The sequence below is a fragment of the Cupressus sempervirens genome, chromosome 3, assembly GCF_028749045.1.
Source record: "Cupressus sempervirens isolate cs-2001-9-10 chromosome 3, ASM2874904v1, whole genome shotgun sequence".
NCBI classification, from domain to species: Eukaryota; Viridiplantae; Streptophyta; class Pinopsida; order Cupressales; family Cupressaceae; genus Cupressus; species Cupressus sempervirens.
The window spans coordinates 848559274-848575251 of record NC_143120.1 but is presented as its reverse complement, the minus strand read 5'-3'; positions in this window follow the sequence as shown (position 1 = coordinate 848575251).

Below are 15978 nucleotides of genomic sequence, written 5' to 3'. Positions count from 1 at the left end.
ATTTTATTTTGAAAACAAATGTATACAATTGACCAAGACTCAGAATGACTTAAGAGAAAACATCTAAATCTTGTTAAATTGATGTATTCTCATAGATCTGTAGAGAAAATATATCACAAAGTATTAATCAAAAGACTGGATCAAATAGACTTAGTGAAGACTTAGAAAGACAATAATTCAAACCCTTTCTCTAGCCCTGGAATCTCACTTATATATTGTGAGATGGAACAAGCTTCAGGTATCGAGAATTGACAACTGTCCTTTAACAAAATATATTTACATTCTAAAGCTTTCACAAAAGACAAAATTGTGTGTAACAGAAAGACCTTCACATAATATTCTTTTTGATAGCTTCCACTTTTGTTTTATTTTCAGATGCTACAGATTCCATGATTGGCCTTTTGCTATTTTCAATTCTCAACATATGTAGCTATCAGGTTCGCCAATGATGTGTCAGGCTCTAATTCCTGCAAATTTACCTTAACTCTGTCATTTCTACTTGCATCATCATGTACTGTCAAGGTGACAATTATACCTGGTTTTATTTCTGCCACATCATCCATCTAGCCCACAATACTTTCCATTTGAGATGGTTGCCCTTCTTTATCTTCTTCTTTCCTCTGATCTGTTGAAGGTGCATCAATGATTTGTATTTCATCTTGATCCATATTATCATCATCACTTTCAACTTCTTCCCATTGCTCATCAGAAGCAATATCTGCCATCCACTTGTCAAAAAGTGTGTCATTTGGCCAGTTAAACTGCAGAATATTATTTTGCTTCTTGATCACATATTCAGCCTCTTTATCAATATTAACAAAATCTTGTTTTAAATAATCAAAGAATAATTGGACTTTCACCATTTCTTCTGTTGTGATTACCCACCATGCATGTCCTGTTTCATTAGAGACTTTACTCATTCTCAAACAAAATAAATCATCTAACTCTTTGGCCCATTCATCTTTATTCTTAAGTTTATTCTTCTTATCCAAAGCAAGTGGGAATAAATCAAATTTCTTACTTTTTTACTTATCCAAGTAGCTAACAATTCTTCTTTGCAACTCAACTCTCTTATCATCAAATTCTGGAAGATCATTAGCAAGATCATAAGTTATTTCAATGTGGTTATGTGAAGATCTTATAACAGAATAACACGACAAATTAACCTCTTTTCTTCTCTTGCTCCACTTATTGACAATGGGTTTCAAAGTCTCATCTCTTGCCTTTATTTCCTCCCATATGTTTATTACCTTTGACAATTGATAATAGAATAATGACCATTCAATTTTGTCAACCAAATACATGAGAGCCTTTCTCAGTTTATCTTCATACTGCACATTCAACTCTACATGTAATGTCCATAGTTTACTTTTCTCTTCTTCAAAATCTTCAGCTTTATAGTTCTATGGCCTCTGTGGTGTATTAGGAATCTCAATAAGGGGAGTGGATTTAAAAGGCTCCATTGGTGGGCGAGGGTATGTGATTTTTGGTCTAGAAGATTGTCCCCTCATTTTATTTTCAAGTTCAATTCTTTTTTGAACTTCTTTATTGTAAGCCTCTAAAACTTTGTCGTACTTAGCCTGTAATTCCAACCTTTCCTTCTCATCTCATTCTGCAGTGGCCAAAGCTAAGTGAGATGCACCAACATTCAAATGTGCAACCTCCACATGGGTAGTATCTGCCACTCTCTTTACAATTATATTTCCCATTAATCTAGTGTCATTTGACTGTGATGAGATAGTCCTGGATCCTTTCCTTAATGACCAAATGACTAAGGTAGCCCAGTCTTCACTAAAGGCGACACCTTTTATTTCTTTCTTATTTTGGTCCTGTATGTTTAATTTATTAGAAACAAAATTAAAAACTAGAGCGTCTGCTATATCCCAATTGGGTAGTAGTAGAATATTATATGCTTTTACCATATGTCTCCCCTCTTCAGGGGTTATATTTTGGAATTCTTGCATCGTTTCTTCTTTTACTTGATTCTGCATGGTTGCCTCCATTTTTGGATGCTCTATTCTTAACTTATTACAATTTTCCTCATATTTTCCCATATTTTCTCTCCATGCAAATTGGTAGAAGGCTCTTGTTCTAACAAAACTATCATTAGACAAAAATTCATGACCAACCTTTTCAATTGTAGGATCTAATTCCCTTCCTTTGTAAACTACCACTGCCAAATCAAGGCTTGGCATCAGAGGCTCTTGAAGGTTTCCCTCATCCAACTTTGCCTAGGTAATAAATACCCCCCCTTGGGATCCCAACTGTTCAACTTGCTCTCCAGTGAGTTGCTTCTCTCCAATTTGTAAAGGGGATTGGGTAGGTGAATATTCCTCAATGTGAGGACCTTGTTCTTTCATTTTTTTTGTCCTCTTAGGAGAGGGCTCATTTGGTCTTTCTTCCAAGACAACACTAGTGGATCCTATTATTTTCTTACCTTTATCCACAATGGTCTTCTTATTTTGGATTACATTATAGCCAGACCTTTTTTGGGCAATCAATTGTCCTACTCCAACATTGGGAGTGAATGCTAGCCTTCTCATAACCTCCCTGACTTTATCAGGATAGGCATTAATGAAGAATTTTTTCTTCCCATTCATTGTTTCCATTATCTTAGAAAAAGTTATCACAACATTATTTATTTTATCTACCTCTGTTTTTGCATTACCCAGAGGCTCATAATCCTTGTCAAAACAATGAATAAATTCCAAAACTCTTGAAAAAACCCCTCCATTTCTCCTTTTTGGTCTCTTGCTCCTGCAAAGAGAACTCATTCCTTATTATATCCTCAGGGTAATAAGGCTCATGCTTTATAGAACCAAGCTTAGCCCTGTGTCTAAAAACCAAATCATAGAATCCCTTAGTATCACAAAAATGAGGATGAGATACAACCATCTTATACTGATCTAGTAATTTGTATAAAGACAACCAACCACCCTTTGTGATTACAAAATCGTTGACTACAATAAAAGTTGGGAAAATTGAGCCTCTTTGTTTTTTTATCAAATAGTTTTCCTCCAATGCTCCTAGCTGCCACAATATCTTAGCTATCCCCACTTTTAGAGGCACCTAGTAGGGCAATACATGAGGAGTCCCTTTGAAACCAACTCTAAGCACAGTTTAAACAGAGTATGGTATAATATCTCCCCAATTATATGATACTTTTATACCAATAGGATTATCCATGGGCCTGATAAAATTTACTAGTGCTTTAGGAACTCTGGGATTGTCACTTAATAAGAGGCACCTTAACCTTGAGGCAAAGTACTTATCAAACCTAACAAAACTAGCATTCTCTGCATCCCAAGTTATTTGCACTCCATAGTTGAATTGGTGGAGCTTCTCCCTCTTGTTCTCTGTTTAAGGCCATTTTCTTCCCAAAATATGTCACACCTTTAAACAAGAACATGTGCATCAACAATGAGTAGTGACCAAAAGTCTTTTCTACCTTGCCTTTGGCAATTGCAACCAAGCTTGTATAGATTTCTTCTACTAAATATGAGGCAAATTAAAAAATAATATCAACACTGAAAGAAGAAATTTGAGCTAGCATATACGTAAAAACTTATAGGCATGATATTCTTCTCATCCTCATCGAAAACCCTATATAGAGTCCTATATATCTCCACAGCCCAAGAAGTGAAATATTCCTTTTTAAAAGGTTCCCTAGTAGATGCTATGATCATCGGTAAGTTACCAATTGTGCCTATGTGTGCCCTCAATGCACCCTGTCTAATCTTATCCCTTTTAGATAAATATTCTTTTTCTAATTCTTGTAGGTCAATAGGTATATGATAATTTGATAGTGGCTCAAGACCAAAAACTTCTCAAATTTCCTCAAGGCTTATTGTGATTAGACATTCGCCATCCAACCTTCTCACTACTTTGCTTGCTGGGTCATAATTTTTAGCAATGACCTCTAATAGGTCATAATCCATGAAAACACTAGGAACCACCAGTTTTCCCAAGTCAAAATTCCAAATATTCCCATCAGGGGCAAATAATTTCCTTTTTGAGAACCTTTTTTTGAAAAGAACAAGCCCTGTTTGAGAAGTTTTAGCATCCCTAACCCAATTTCCCTTATCATACAATCCATTAGCAATTTTGAGTCTAGGGTTCAGAGTGGTTAATTTCTTCACTTGAGCAGATTCATTTGTGGACTCAGGTAACAATTCAAGGAGGTCATCATGTATGTTTCTAGACAAATAATCAACTTGATTGAAGAAAACTTTCTTTGGAGGCATGGCGATTAAAATTGCAGAATACTAGAAAGCTTAGTAAATAATGGATTGAGAAACTTGCTCTTCATTGTCCTATAACTGTAATTCTACGACACATCGTGATTACTGGAATTTCTTCGCATTTTAGTCACCAAGCACAAGTTCTCAATAACTTTGAGCTCTTTGGAAGCCTGAAGATTTGTTTGCGCATGAAGGAAAAAGTAGGATTTCTACAATATACTCTGTTCTTGGTTCCCACGAGGAGCTTTCAATCTTCATAAATGAGCTGTAAGGAGAACAAAGTGGCACCACCTTCTATTTTTTAAAAGTACTCCATCAATTTCAAAAAATCCAATGATCCAGGAATAAAAACAAAAGGTGACTCATTTTCTACTTGCCAAGCTAGAAGTCAATCTAATAAAATTTCTCCGTGTAAGCCTTTCTTTTACTGCTGGCAACTTGGACTAGACCCACTAGCACTTATGGACACGCGTCACCTTCTCGCTATGTTGCCATGCATAAATAGCGAGCAATTTCCATATGCGGATAATGACCACCATTTATTCATTATAATATAATGATGTGCATTTGATTACTATGTTAACGTGACTATGGTGGGCCCCTCCATCTCTTCCTTTGGTTGCTAGTCCACTAGCATTAAAAAACAAGCAATTCTTCATAACGACTTAGTGCTTACCATTGATGTGAATTTGATCTGACGGTGTGGAATTTGCTATTATCTTATTTCAATTGTGGTGGGCCCATGAATTCCTTCCTTTGGTCACCATGTCGCATGGAATAAACATCGCACAACTCTTGATGGCGACTTAGTGACAATCATTGATGAAACTTTGATCTGACGATCCCAAATCTTCATCTATCCTTTTCTTGAGTGCTTTTCAATGTCATATGTGATTTGGAAATACTTTGACATGCTGGAAAATCATATATAATATTTTAATCTCTTTTATAACACGATAAAACTGAGCCTCGCTGTGTATTGACTTTTCCAATAAGGCACTATGTCACTACCAACGTAATTCATTGGTTTTCTAGTCGCGACATAGTGACCACCACATTCTTTAAAAAATATGGCACAAGAAAAATACACATGTTCTTAATTATTGCCAATGTGTCACAATGATTATGTGCTGACTAAATTTTTTTTTGGGACCCGCCATTCAATATAATTGTTGCCCCTTTCCATCTTCTTAGGCAAGGCGCTATATTGCTATCGGCACGATTCCTTGATTTTCCAATCGCAACATAACGACCTCCTTAAGGCATTAAGAAACTCCAGTGCCAAGAAATATCACAAGTTTCTACCATTGTTACTACAATCAATGCTTCTGACAATGCATCATAAGCATACAACCTCATAAAAATAGAAAAAATTTATGGTGCCTGTCCTCTTGTCAATTTCACACTCTTTGATTTCTAGGCAAGGCGATATGTTGCTACCAATAGGATTATGTTAGAAATTCTTTAAAATAACTGAGAGGGGGGGGGGGTGAATCAGTTATTCAAGGTCCGAATGTCCTATTCAAACTTTTCACTAAGTATGGTGGATCCATTTAACCATTCATTCATCCAAGCTTTGACTTATCTAATCAAGAAGTTATTGAAAATCAACATGCAAGTATAATGCATAAGAAATCAACACATGACACAGTGATTTACGTGGAAACCCAATTTAGGAAAAACCACCAGTAACATGCTACTCAATTTTCACCCTTTTGAAGTGATGCCCTATGAAAGGCCTGCCCTATTAAAGGATTACAACACATTGTTAAATGTGACCTTGTTAGAAGTGGGCTTGGTTAGAGAACTTTAGAACATTCACTTGCAATGGCACCATGTTAAAGGATTTACAAATGGCTATTAGGCCAACCTAACTCCATAGGATTTTCACATCTAATACAATTGCTAGAGAGTATTAGAAAATCTTGACCTGACTACAACATACAACTTATCTTTTAGATCTCAGATCACTTCTCAGCTCATACTCTTGTCTGGCCATGTGCAACCCTTAAGAGTTTGCCCTCCTTTCAAGCTTTGTCTCCTTGAGTCTCCACACTCAATGTACCTGTGCAATCATCTCTTCATGACCACTTGTAGAAGTAGAGCCTCTGTGCTTTTCCTTCTCCTAGATGTCTCCTCCTTGACACCCTTCTAACCACTTTGTAGATTTTTCTCTTCAACAGCTCTTTGCTGCTTGGTCTATGACTTCTTAAATAAAAGTATTGGAGTACCTTTTCCCGCTTGATTGTTCAATTCTTTAGTTTCAATTCACATGGATTAGGTAGGATTCATTGCATTTAACCCATATTCTGTTTCCTCTAGAAACTTCTTGAATAATCCTTTAGAATTTTCCCAAAAATGGTTTACATAGGATTCTGTGCCACCAAATCATCATCCTTATCCTCCAACTTATTCACAAAATTCAATGTAACCATTATGTCAGCTTAGATTTGGTGAATCTTTGTCATTTGAAATAATGCAGCAACTCCACACTATTGAAATACTGGTGCTAAGCACATACTATGTTACTCAACATCAACTGTGTTTTTCCTGATGCTCGACACCTGAAGATCATCCAACACCAACTAAATATTTTTTGATGCTCAGCACCTGCTCTTCACTTGGCACATGAAGATCAGTTGGCACACACTAGAAATGTTTGTTACTCGACTTCTACTAAAAATTTTCTCGGCTTCAACTAACTTGCTCGGCACCCACTAATGATCTTAGTTAAAGCTTTGTAGTCAACCTTGTTACAACTTCTTCCTCCAATAATTCTAAGTGTGACCAACCTCTGTATCCTTGAGTATGTCATCAATACATTACTTAACCATTGTCTTAACTGATCCTTGCACTTCATTACAACACCATAACTCAACCTTTCCCTTAGGTGCTCTTGTTACATCTTGTTGATCAAATCCTCTTCATCAATCAACTAAGTGATAGTACTCGGATCTTATAAGAAAATATCATCCCTACAAATAGCAGGTTTGACATCAATGACAAAACAATGATTGAAAACATTCTTTTACAAGAATCTTCCTTCTTTGCAACAATCTCCCTCTTTGATCTTCAACAACAATGAGTTTTTCAATCAGATTTCCAACAATCTCCCTCTTTGGCATCGATGAAAAACCAAATTGATCAATCATCAGACTAAACTATTCAACCACAAGCTTAATAGGTTAGAACAGTAAGTCAAATGCCAAAAAGTAAATTGTCACTTCACATCTCCTTCTACTATTCTGATTACTTCATTTTAGCTTCTCCCTCTTTGCTGCTGTATCCTTGTACTTTGTCTTTCTCCCTTAGTATTGCTCAACTTCTATTATTCTGATCAACATATTACAACTTCTCCTTCTATCTTCTTTGAAACATCTTCTCCCTCTTTTCTGATTCTTTATCTTCAACAATTGTTGATCAGTTGTCTACTTCTCCCTCTTTGACAACAATGCCAAAGACATATTAGCATCTTAATATACAAGTGTAGCTTTTGTAGTTTCATTCAATGTCTCCCTCTGTCACCTTGCTTGTGACTCATTTGAAATTTCAACACTTCTACTACTTTAGGCATAGATCTCAAAGTAAACATCCTCTGCATCAATGTATAAAATCTTCAACATTCAGCTTATTTGATGCAAGGCATACTTACTTTTTGGTTTAGGTAGCCTTAGCTAGGGGTATCACCCCTAACTTACCTCTAAGATACTCAAAATAATATTTTGGTAGTGCTTTTGTGAAGATCTCAACAATTTGTTCCTTTGAGCTAACATATTCCATCTTCACTTGTTTGTCTTCCACCATCTCTCTTACATAGTGATATTTGATTGCAATATGCTTAGTTTTAGCACACATTACTGGATTCTTTGATATATTGATAGCACTTTTATTATCACAATAAAGTGTCACAGAGTCAATTACCTCTTCCTTCATACCTTGCAGCAAATGTTTGATCCATACAATATTGGTGCAGTTTATAGTAGCTGCCACATATTCAATTTCAGCAGTGGACTGTGAGGTGCAACTTTGTTTTTTGTTGGTCCAAGTAATCAACCTTTTTCCTAAGAAAAGTGCTCCTCCACTGGTGCTTTTTCTATCATCAATGTTAACTCCCCAATTTGCATCAGTGCAAGCTTTCAGTTCAAACTTCTCATTCCTCTTGTAGTATAAAACAAAGTCATCAGTTCCTTTCAAGTATCTCAATATTCTCTTCACTGCCATTAAGTGATTTTCTTTTGGATTTGCAAAAAATCTTGCTACTATTCCAACAGCTAATGCAATGTTTGGTCTACTATGTACAACTTATTGCAGCTTTCCAATCATTGACCTATGCAATGTCTAAATTACTTCAGCAAAATCATTATTCTTGGATAGCTTATGGCCTGTTGCCATTGGTGTACTGACTGGTTTTGAGTCTTCTAACCCAAATGTTTTGAGTACTTCCTTGATGTATTTGGATTGGGTTACAAATATGCCATGCTTGAACTGATGTACTTGTAATCCAACAAAGAATTTGATTTCTCCAAACATTGACATCTCAAATTCATGCTTCATTTGATCAGCAAAATCTTTGCATAAAACATCTTTTCCTCCAAATATTATATCATCAACAAAGATTTCTGATATCAAATTGTCTTTATCTTCTTCAACCTGATGTAAAATTTTCTGTTGTCACCTATTTTTTCAAATCCTATCTTCACAAGATATTTGTGCAACCTCTCATACCATGCTCTAGGTGCTTGCTTCAATCCTTCAAGTGCTTTGTGTAGCTTGCAAACTATGTCCTTGTTCTTCTCATCAACAAATCCCTCTAGTTCTATGTAAACTTCCTCTTCTAGTATACCATTCAGAAAAGCATACTTCACATCCATTTGGTACATTTTGAAACCTTTATATGTAGTGTATGCAAGTAATGTTCTTACTCCTTCCATTCTTGCAATAGGGGCAAATATCTCTCCATAATCCAGTCCTTCTTCTTGTGCATAACCTTTGCAAACTAGTCTGGCTTTGTTTCTTGTTATCTCACCATTATCATCAAGTTTGTTTCTAAACACCCATTTTGTACCGATCACATTCTTATCAGTTGGTCTAGGAACTAGAGACCATGTTTTGTTCTTCTCAATCTAATCTATCTCTTCTTCCATGGCCTTATATCAATCATCATCTTGTAGTGCATCTTTCACTATTTTGGATTCAACTTTTCTCAACAGACATGATTCACTCCTTAGTCTATTCCTTATCATTGGTTTGGCATCCTTGTCACCAATGATTTGATTTGCAGGGTGATGTCTCCTCACATACTTGGCTAATCTAGGTTCAATCCTTCTTTCCATGTTTGATCCTACAGATTCAAGGTCATTTCATTCTTCTTCATCTAGCATTTCAACATTCCTTTCTTGCATACTATTTTCAGAATCAAAATGTGTATTTTCTACATTCTGCAACTCAGCTTCTGAATGCAGCTCGACATTCACAGGTTGAGACTCGACAGATACTGAAGTTTGTTGCTAATTCCCAACTTGATTTGCAACATTGTCTTCAATTGTCATTCCTTCATAGAAGTATACAAAGGATCTATAATCCTCTGTTTGCTTTGACTCATCAACCTGAACTTCTGCATGCTCATCAAAATTTACATTTGCACTCTCCACAATTTTGTCAGCGTTAACATTCAAACACTTATATGCCTTACTTCTAGTGGAGTATCCAAGAAATATGCCTTCATCACTTTTTGCATCAAACTTGCCATTTCTAGTATCTTTTAGAATATAGCATTTACAACCAAATACTTTGAAATGTTTAACATTAGGTGAATGACCATACCATAATTCAAAAAGTGTTGCATTTGTACCTTTCTTCACTTGAACTCTATTTAGTGTGTATACTGCAGTACTTATAGTTTCTCTCTAGTACTTTAGTGCAACATTTTTCTCCATCATTAAGGTTCTAGAAAAGTCAATCACTAACCTATTCCTCCTTTTAGAAATACCATTTTGTGGTGGAGTTCTTGGTGCTGATGTTTGCCTTTTAATACCTTTGTCATTACAGAATATTTAAAACTCTCTTGATGTGAACTCACCTCCTCTGTCTGACCTTAGGAATTTTAGGTTCTTTCCTATTTCTTTCTCAACTCTAGCCAAATACCACTTTAACATTTGCAATGCATCAGATTTTTTCTTTAAGAACATAGCAATCATCATTCTTGAATAATCATCTATAAATAGCATTATGTATCTGTCTCCTAGGTAGCTTTGCACTTCTATTGGGTCACGTAAGTCTGTATGAACTAACTCTAGTAATTCATTGGAAGTGCATGTTTTGCTTTCGAAACTAGACTTAGTCGTCTTCCCTAGTTGACATTGTTTACACATTGTGTTTTTAGGTTTCTTCAACTTGGGCAACCCTCTGACTTTCTTTTTCTTGCTGATGCTAATCAGATTATCAAAGTTAACATGACACATCTTTTTATGCCACAACCACACATCATCAAGTCTAACAACAAGACATGTTGCATCTTCCATATCTAGGTAAAATAGATTACTCCTAGTTTGTTCACCCTTTCCTATCAAATTTCCATCAGTGTCATAGATCTTGGCAATTTTTGTTTCCAAATTCAACTTTGCAACCTACATTGCCTAACTGTGATAAACTCAACAAGTTGTAGTTCAATCCTTCAACATAGTATGCATTATCACATGAAATTTTATCTGTAAGTTTAATAGAGCCTTTTCTTTTAATTTTGACATGGGGCATCATTACCAAATCTAACACTATTTCCATCATTTGAGTAAAGGTAATGAACTTAATTTTATCTCCTATCATGTGATGTGAGCATCCACTGTCTATGATCCACTTGTCATTCTTGTTCACACAGGTAACCAATGTTGTTGCTTCATCTTTATCTTTGTCTGATTCATCCTTCGTGGCTACATAGGCTACTTCATCATCAGTCTCATTAGAATCTTCTTCAATAATGTAGCATCTCTTGCCTTTCTCCTTGTAATCTTTGTTGTCATCTTCTCTTTTGTTCCTAAACTTGTTTCCTTCTTTATAGTTCTTCTTCTATGGACATCTTGTAGCTATATGACCTACTTCATTGCAATTGAAACATATGATAGAGAGCTTACCTTTAAATTTTCCTTTACCTCTATGGAATTTCCTAGCTAGTAGTGCTTCTAACTATTCCACATCTTCCTCATCTGTGCTGCTATCACTGGATGCATGGTTTCCTTTTCTTCTTTTCTTGCTTGATGTGTCCTCCTCAATATCTTTTATTGTCATCTTTGCCTTGAAAGAAGTTTCAAGGTTCTTAGGTCTATAGTTGTCAAAATTAGATAGCTCAAATGTAGTAAGTCTTCCTACTATTCCTTCAAAGGTTAGTGCGTTCCCTTGCACACACCTCAACTCTTGGATGGATGAAACTCTAATAGCATAGATAGGGAGTAAAGTTCTTAAGTATTTGTTGATAGTTGTTTCTTCTTACAATTGTCCACCTAGACTTCTTATTGCACTCACCACTTCTTTCATTCTTGCAGCGTACTGAGCAACATTTCCACCTTCCTCCATTTTCATGTCATCAACTTTCCTCTTAGACTTTCCCTCTTTGCCCTCTGGACATTCTGATCTCCTCCATAGGTTTTTGACAAGGTTTTCCACATTTTGAATGTAGTGTCACAATCTTTAATGCCATCATATTTAGCATAGCTAAGTGTAGAGGCAATCTCCAACATTGCTTGGTTATGCTCCTTTTTGTTCAAATCATTTGTAGTAAGAGGTCCTGTTGGAGTTACATGTTCTGTTCCAATTGAAGTTTGTGCATAGTCACCTATTGATCTAAGGTGCAATTTCATCAGACTCTACCATGCAAAAAAGTTATCTTTGTTGAGCTTGGAAACTCTTGGACATTTTGATCTTCTTACTTCTAGTACCTTGAAACTACATCAGTAGATGGCTTTGATATCGATTGTTAGAAATTCTTTAGAATAACTGAGAGGAGGGGGGGTGAATTAGTTATTCAAGGTCCAAATGTCCTATTCAAACTTTTCACTAAGTATAGTGGATCCATTCAATCATTCATTCATCCAATCTTTTATCTAATCAGCAAGTTACTAAAAATCAACATGCAAGTATAATGCATAAGAAATCAACACATGACACAGTGATTTATGTGGAAACCCAATTTGAGAAAAACCACCAGTAACATGCTACTCAATTTTCACCCTTCTGAAGTGATGCCCTGTAAAAGGCCTACCCTGTTAAAGGCTTACAACACACTGTTAAATGTGACCTTGTTAGAGGATTTAACCACCCTATTAGAAGTGGGCCTGGTTAGAGGACTTTAGAACATTCACATGGAATGCCAACCTTTTAAAAGATTTACAAATGGCTATTAGGCCAACCTAAGTCCGTAGAATTTTAAGATCTAATACAATTGCTAGAGAGTATTAGAAAATCTTGACCTGACTACAACATACAACTTATCGTGCAGATCTCAGATCACTTCTCAACTCATACCCTTGCCTGGCCATCAATCTTTGCAACTATTAACAACTTGCCCTCCTTTCAAACTTTGTCTCCTTGAGTCTCCACACTCAATGTACCTATGCAATCATCTCTTCATGACCACTCGTAGAAGCAGAGCCTCTATGCTCTTCCTTCTCCTAGATGTCTCCTCGACACCCTTCTAACCGCTTTGCAGATTTTTCTCTTCAGTAGCTCTTTGCTTCTTGGTCTATGACTTCTTAAATAGAAGTCTTGGAGTACCTTTTCCCGCTCGATTCTTCAATTCTTTAGTTTCAATTCACATGGATTAGGTAGGATTCAGTGCATCCAACCCATATTCTGTTTCCTCTAGAAACTTCTTGAATAATCCTTTAGAATTTGCCCAAAAATGGTTTACATAGGATTCTGTGCCACCAAATCATCATCCTTATCCTCCAACTCGTTCACAAAATTCAATGTAACCACTATATCGGCTTAGATTTGGTGAATCTTTGTCATTTGAAATAATGTAGCATCTCGACACTATTGAAATATTGGTGCTCGACACATATTGTGTTACTTGGCATCAACTGTGTTTTTCCTGATGCTCAACACTTGAAGATCATTCGACACCAATTGAAATTCTTTTGATGCTGCACATGAAGATCACTCGACACACACTAGAAATGTCTGTTACTCATCTTCTATTGAAATTTTTTTCGGCTTCAACTAACTTTCTCGACACCCTCTAATGATCTTAGTTAAAGCTTTGCAATCAACCTTGTTACAACTTCTTCCTCCAATAATTCTAAGTGTGACCAATTTCTGTATCCTTGAGTATGTCATCAATACATTACTTAACCATTGTCTTAACTGATCCTTGCACTTCATTACAACATCATAACTCAACCTTCCCTTAGGTGCTCTTTCTACATCTTGTTGATCAAATCCTCTTCTTCAATCAACTAAGTGATAGTACTTGGATCTTATAAGAAAATATCATCCCTACAAATAACAGGTTTGACATCAATGACAAAAAAATGATTGAAAACATTCTTTTACAAGAATCTTCCTTCTTTGCAACAATCTTCCTCTTTGATCTTCAATAGCAATGAGCTTTTCAATCAGATTTCCAATATATTCATGCATTTTCTAGTCATGACATAGCAACCTCACAGACTTTTGCCAAAATTGGTGACGAAAAACAAAGTGCTTTCCAACTAGTCCCTTTCTTCGATACTGACAGTTCTGACATCAATCTGTTTGTTGAGAACTTTAAAATAATGAAAAGCTGGTGCCATTTTTCTGTTTCTATCACCGTCTTTATGTTTCATGATGTTACATCCCAATTTTTAACCTAGCTTGAAATATAAATGTTGAGGTTCACATGAAGTTAGTTGGCAGTTTAATTTGATATAATCTAGCAAAATGGTAAAATGGTCATTAGGATTTGAAGTGAAGATGACATGTTATTGATTGGTAATTGCAAATTAATGGAATTAAGATGAAAGGTTAACTGATATGATTATTTATAATTTATAATTTAATTACAGAGAAATTCCTTGTAGGGAGCATGTCGAAGGGGTTGAAGTATTGTCAGAAAAGAATTAGGCAAGGCATCGCCATCACTGGCAGACGGGTAAAGGACCTAGCAAATTGTAACAGGATACATCTATGGAATTGCATGAGTTATTTAAATAAATAATTTAAATAAAATAAATTGAGTTAAAATATAAAACTTATCTTAAAAGATTTTAATTTATTTTTCATTATATTGTTCTTAATAATTATTTATTATGTACATTTAAATATAAAATAATTTAGCACCATTATAATTTAATAATCAATTAACTGATGTTTATAAGTGCATATAAGATTTTAATAGTATTCAAATTATAATAACTTTAGAATTATTATAATTTTTCAATTACAACTTTTCAACTTATTCCTTTTCAATTTAATATTCTTTGCTCTTAAATGATAACACTTGGCATAGCAAATCAATTTAATATTTGGCGAGTTGGATTGTATAATCGTTCAAATTTTCCAATCTTTTAATTATTTTCCTTCTTTTTATAATTTGATTTGATTGGTATTTGGATGGTTATCTTGTAATCGATGGTAGCCGAAAGGTTTGGCCCCATTTTATATTATGGATTTCTTATGGTCTTGCGGGAGATAGTTTTTCATACACTTCAACGTCCTTCCTATTCTTGTTCTAGTAGTCGAGTTCCCTATTAACAATGGTGACTAAACCCAGTACAGATAATTTTTTTACCTTGCGTCACATCAATGCCATCTTCTACGAGTTACTGAATGAGATAGATAGGTTCAACATGTGCAGCTTTCTCAAGAATTGGTAACAGAGAAAGAGAGTTGTAAGAAGTCTAAAAATTCAATTTGTATGGTCATTTTTACTATTCCTTTTATATTATGAATGTAAAGTTTAAATCTTGTGCCGACAGATCATATCATAATTTCATATAATATTACTATGTGGAAGTAAAACTTGATTGCATGTAAGACCACCATTTTTCATTCCAAGGATTATCATTTCTTTTCCCCATGGTATATGACTATGGTAAAGGCTCGAATCTTGTTATTTATCCTTTTAAAAGTTGTCATGTTCTATGAAGGTCTGCCTTATTTAAAACATTGCAATGATTTATACTTCAATCTGACGTCTTCTTCTTATATCTGATTATGTAATTTCTCTAAATTTCTTTCAAAGAAAGTTATCATTTCAAGTAAACTCTCTTACATCGTGTTATAAATTTAGATAACTAAGATTGAGATTAATGTATAAAGCATGCTGTCCATCTTGTGAAAAGACTAACTTAATCCTTTTTGTCATTTTCTTAGAAACAATATGTTTGTGAAGCATGTCGTCTTTCTTATTCCTTAATAAGCTTATCAAGTCTGCCGATTATCATTCATGATAATTATTATTATGATTTACATTTAGATCTGAGTTCTCTTTGAATATATATATATATATATATATATATATATATATATATATATATATATATATATATATATATATATATATATATATATATATATATATATATATATATATATATATATATATATATATATAGATTTGAACGTGTTAAAAATATTCTCTGAATTATTTAAGAAAGTTATCATCTCAGATAAAATCAATTACATCCTGATATAAGTATAAATAATTGAGAATGAAAGATTGAATCCAGAACACCAAGGAATTCACCAGGCCAAATGCCAAAATATG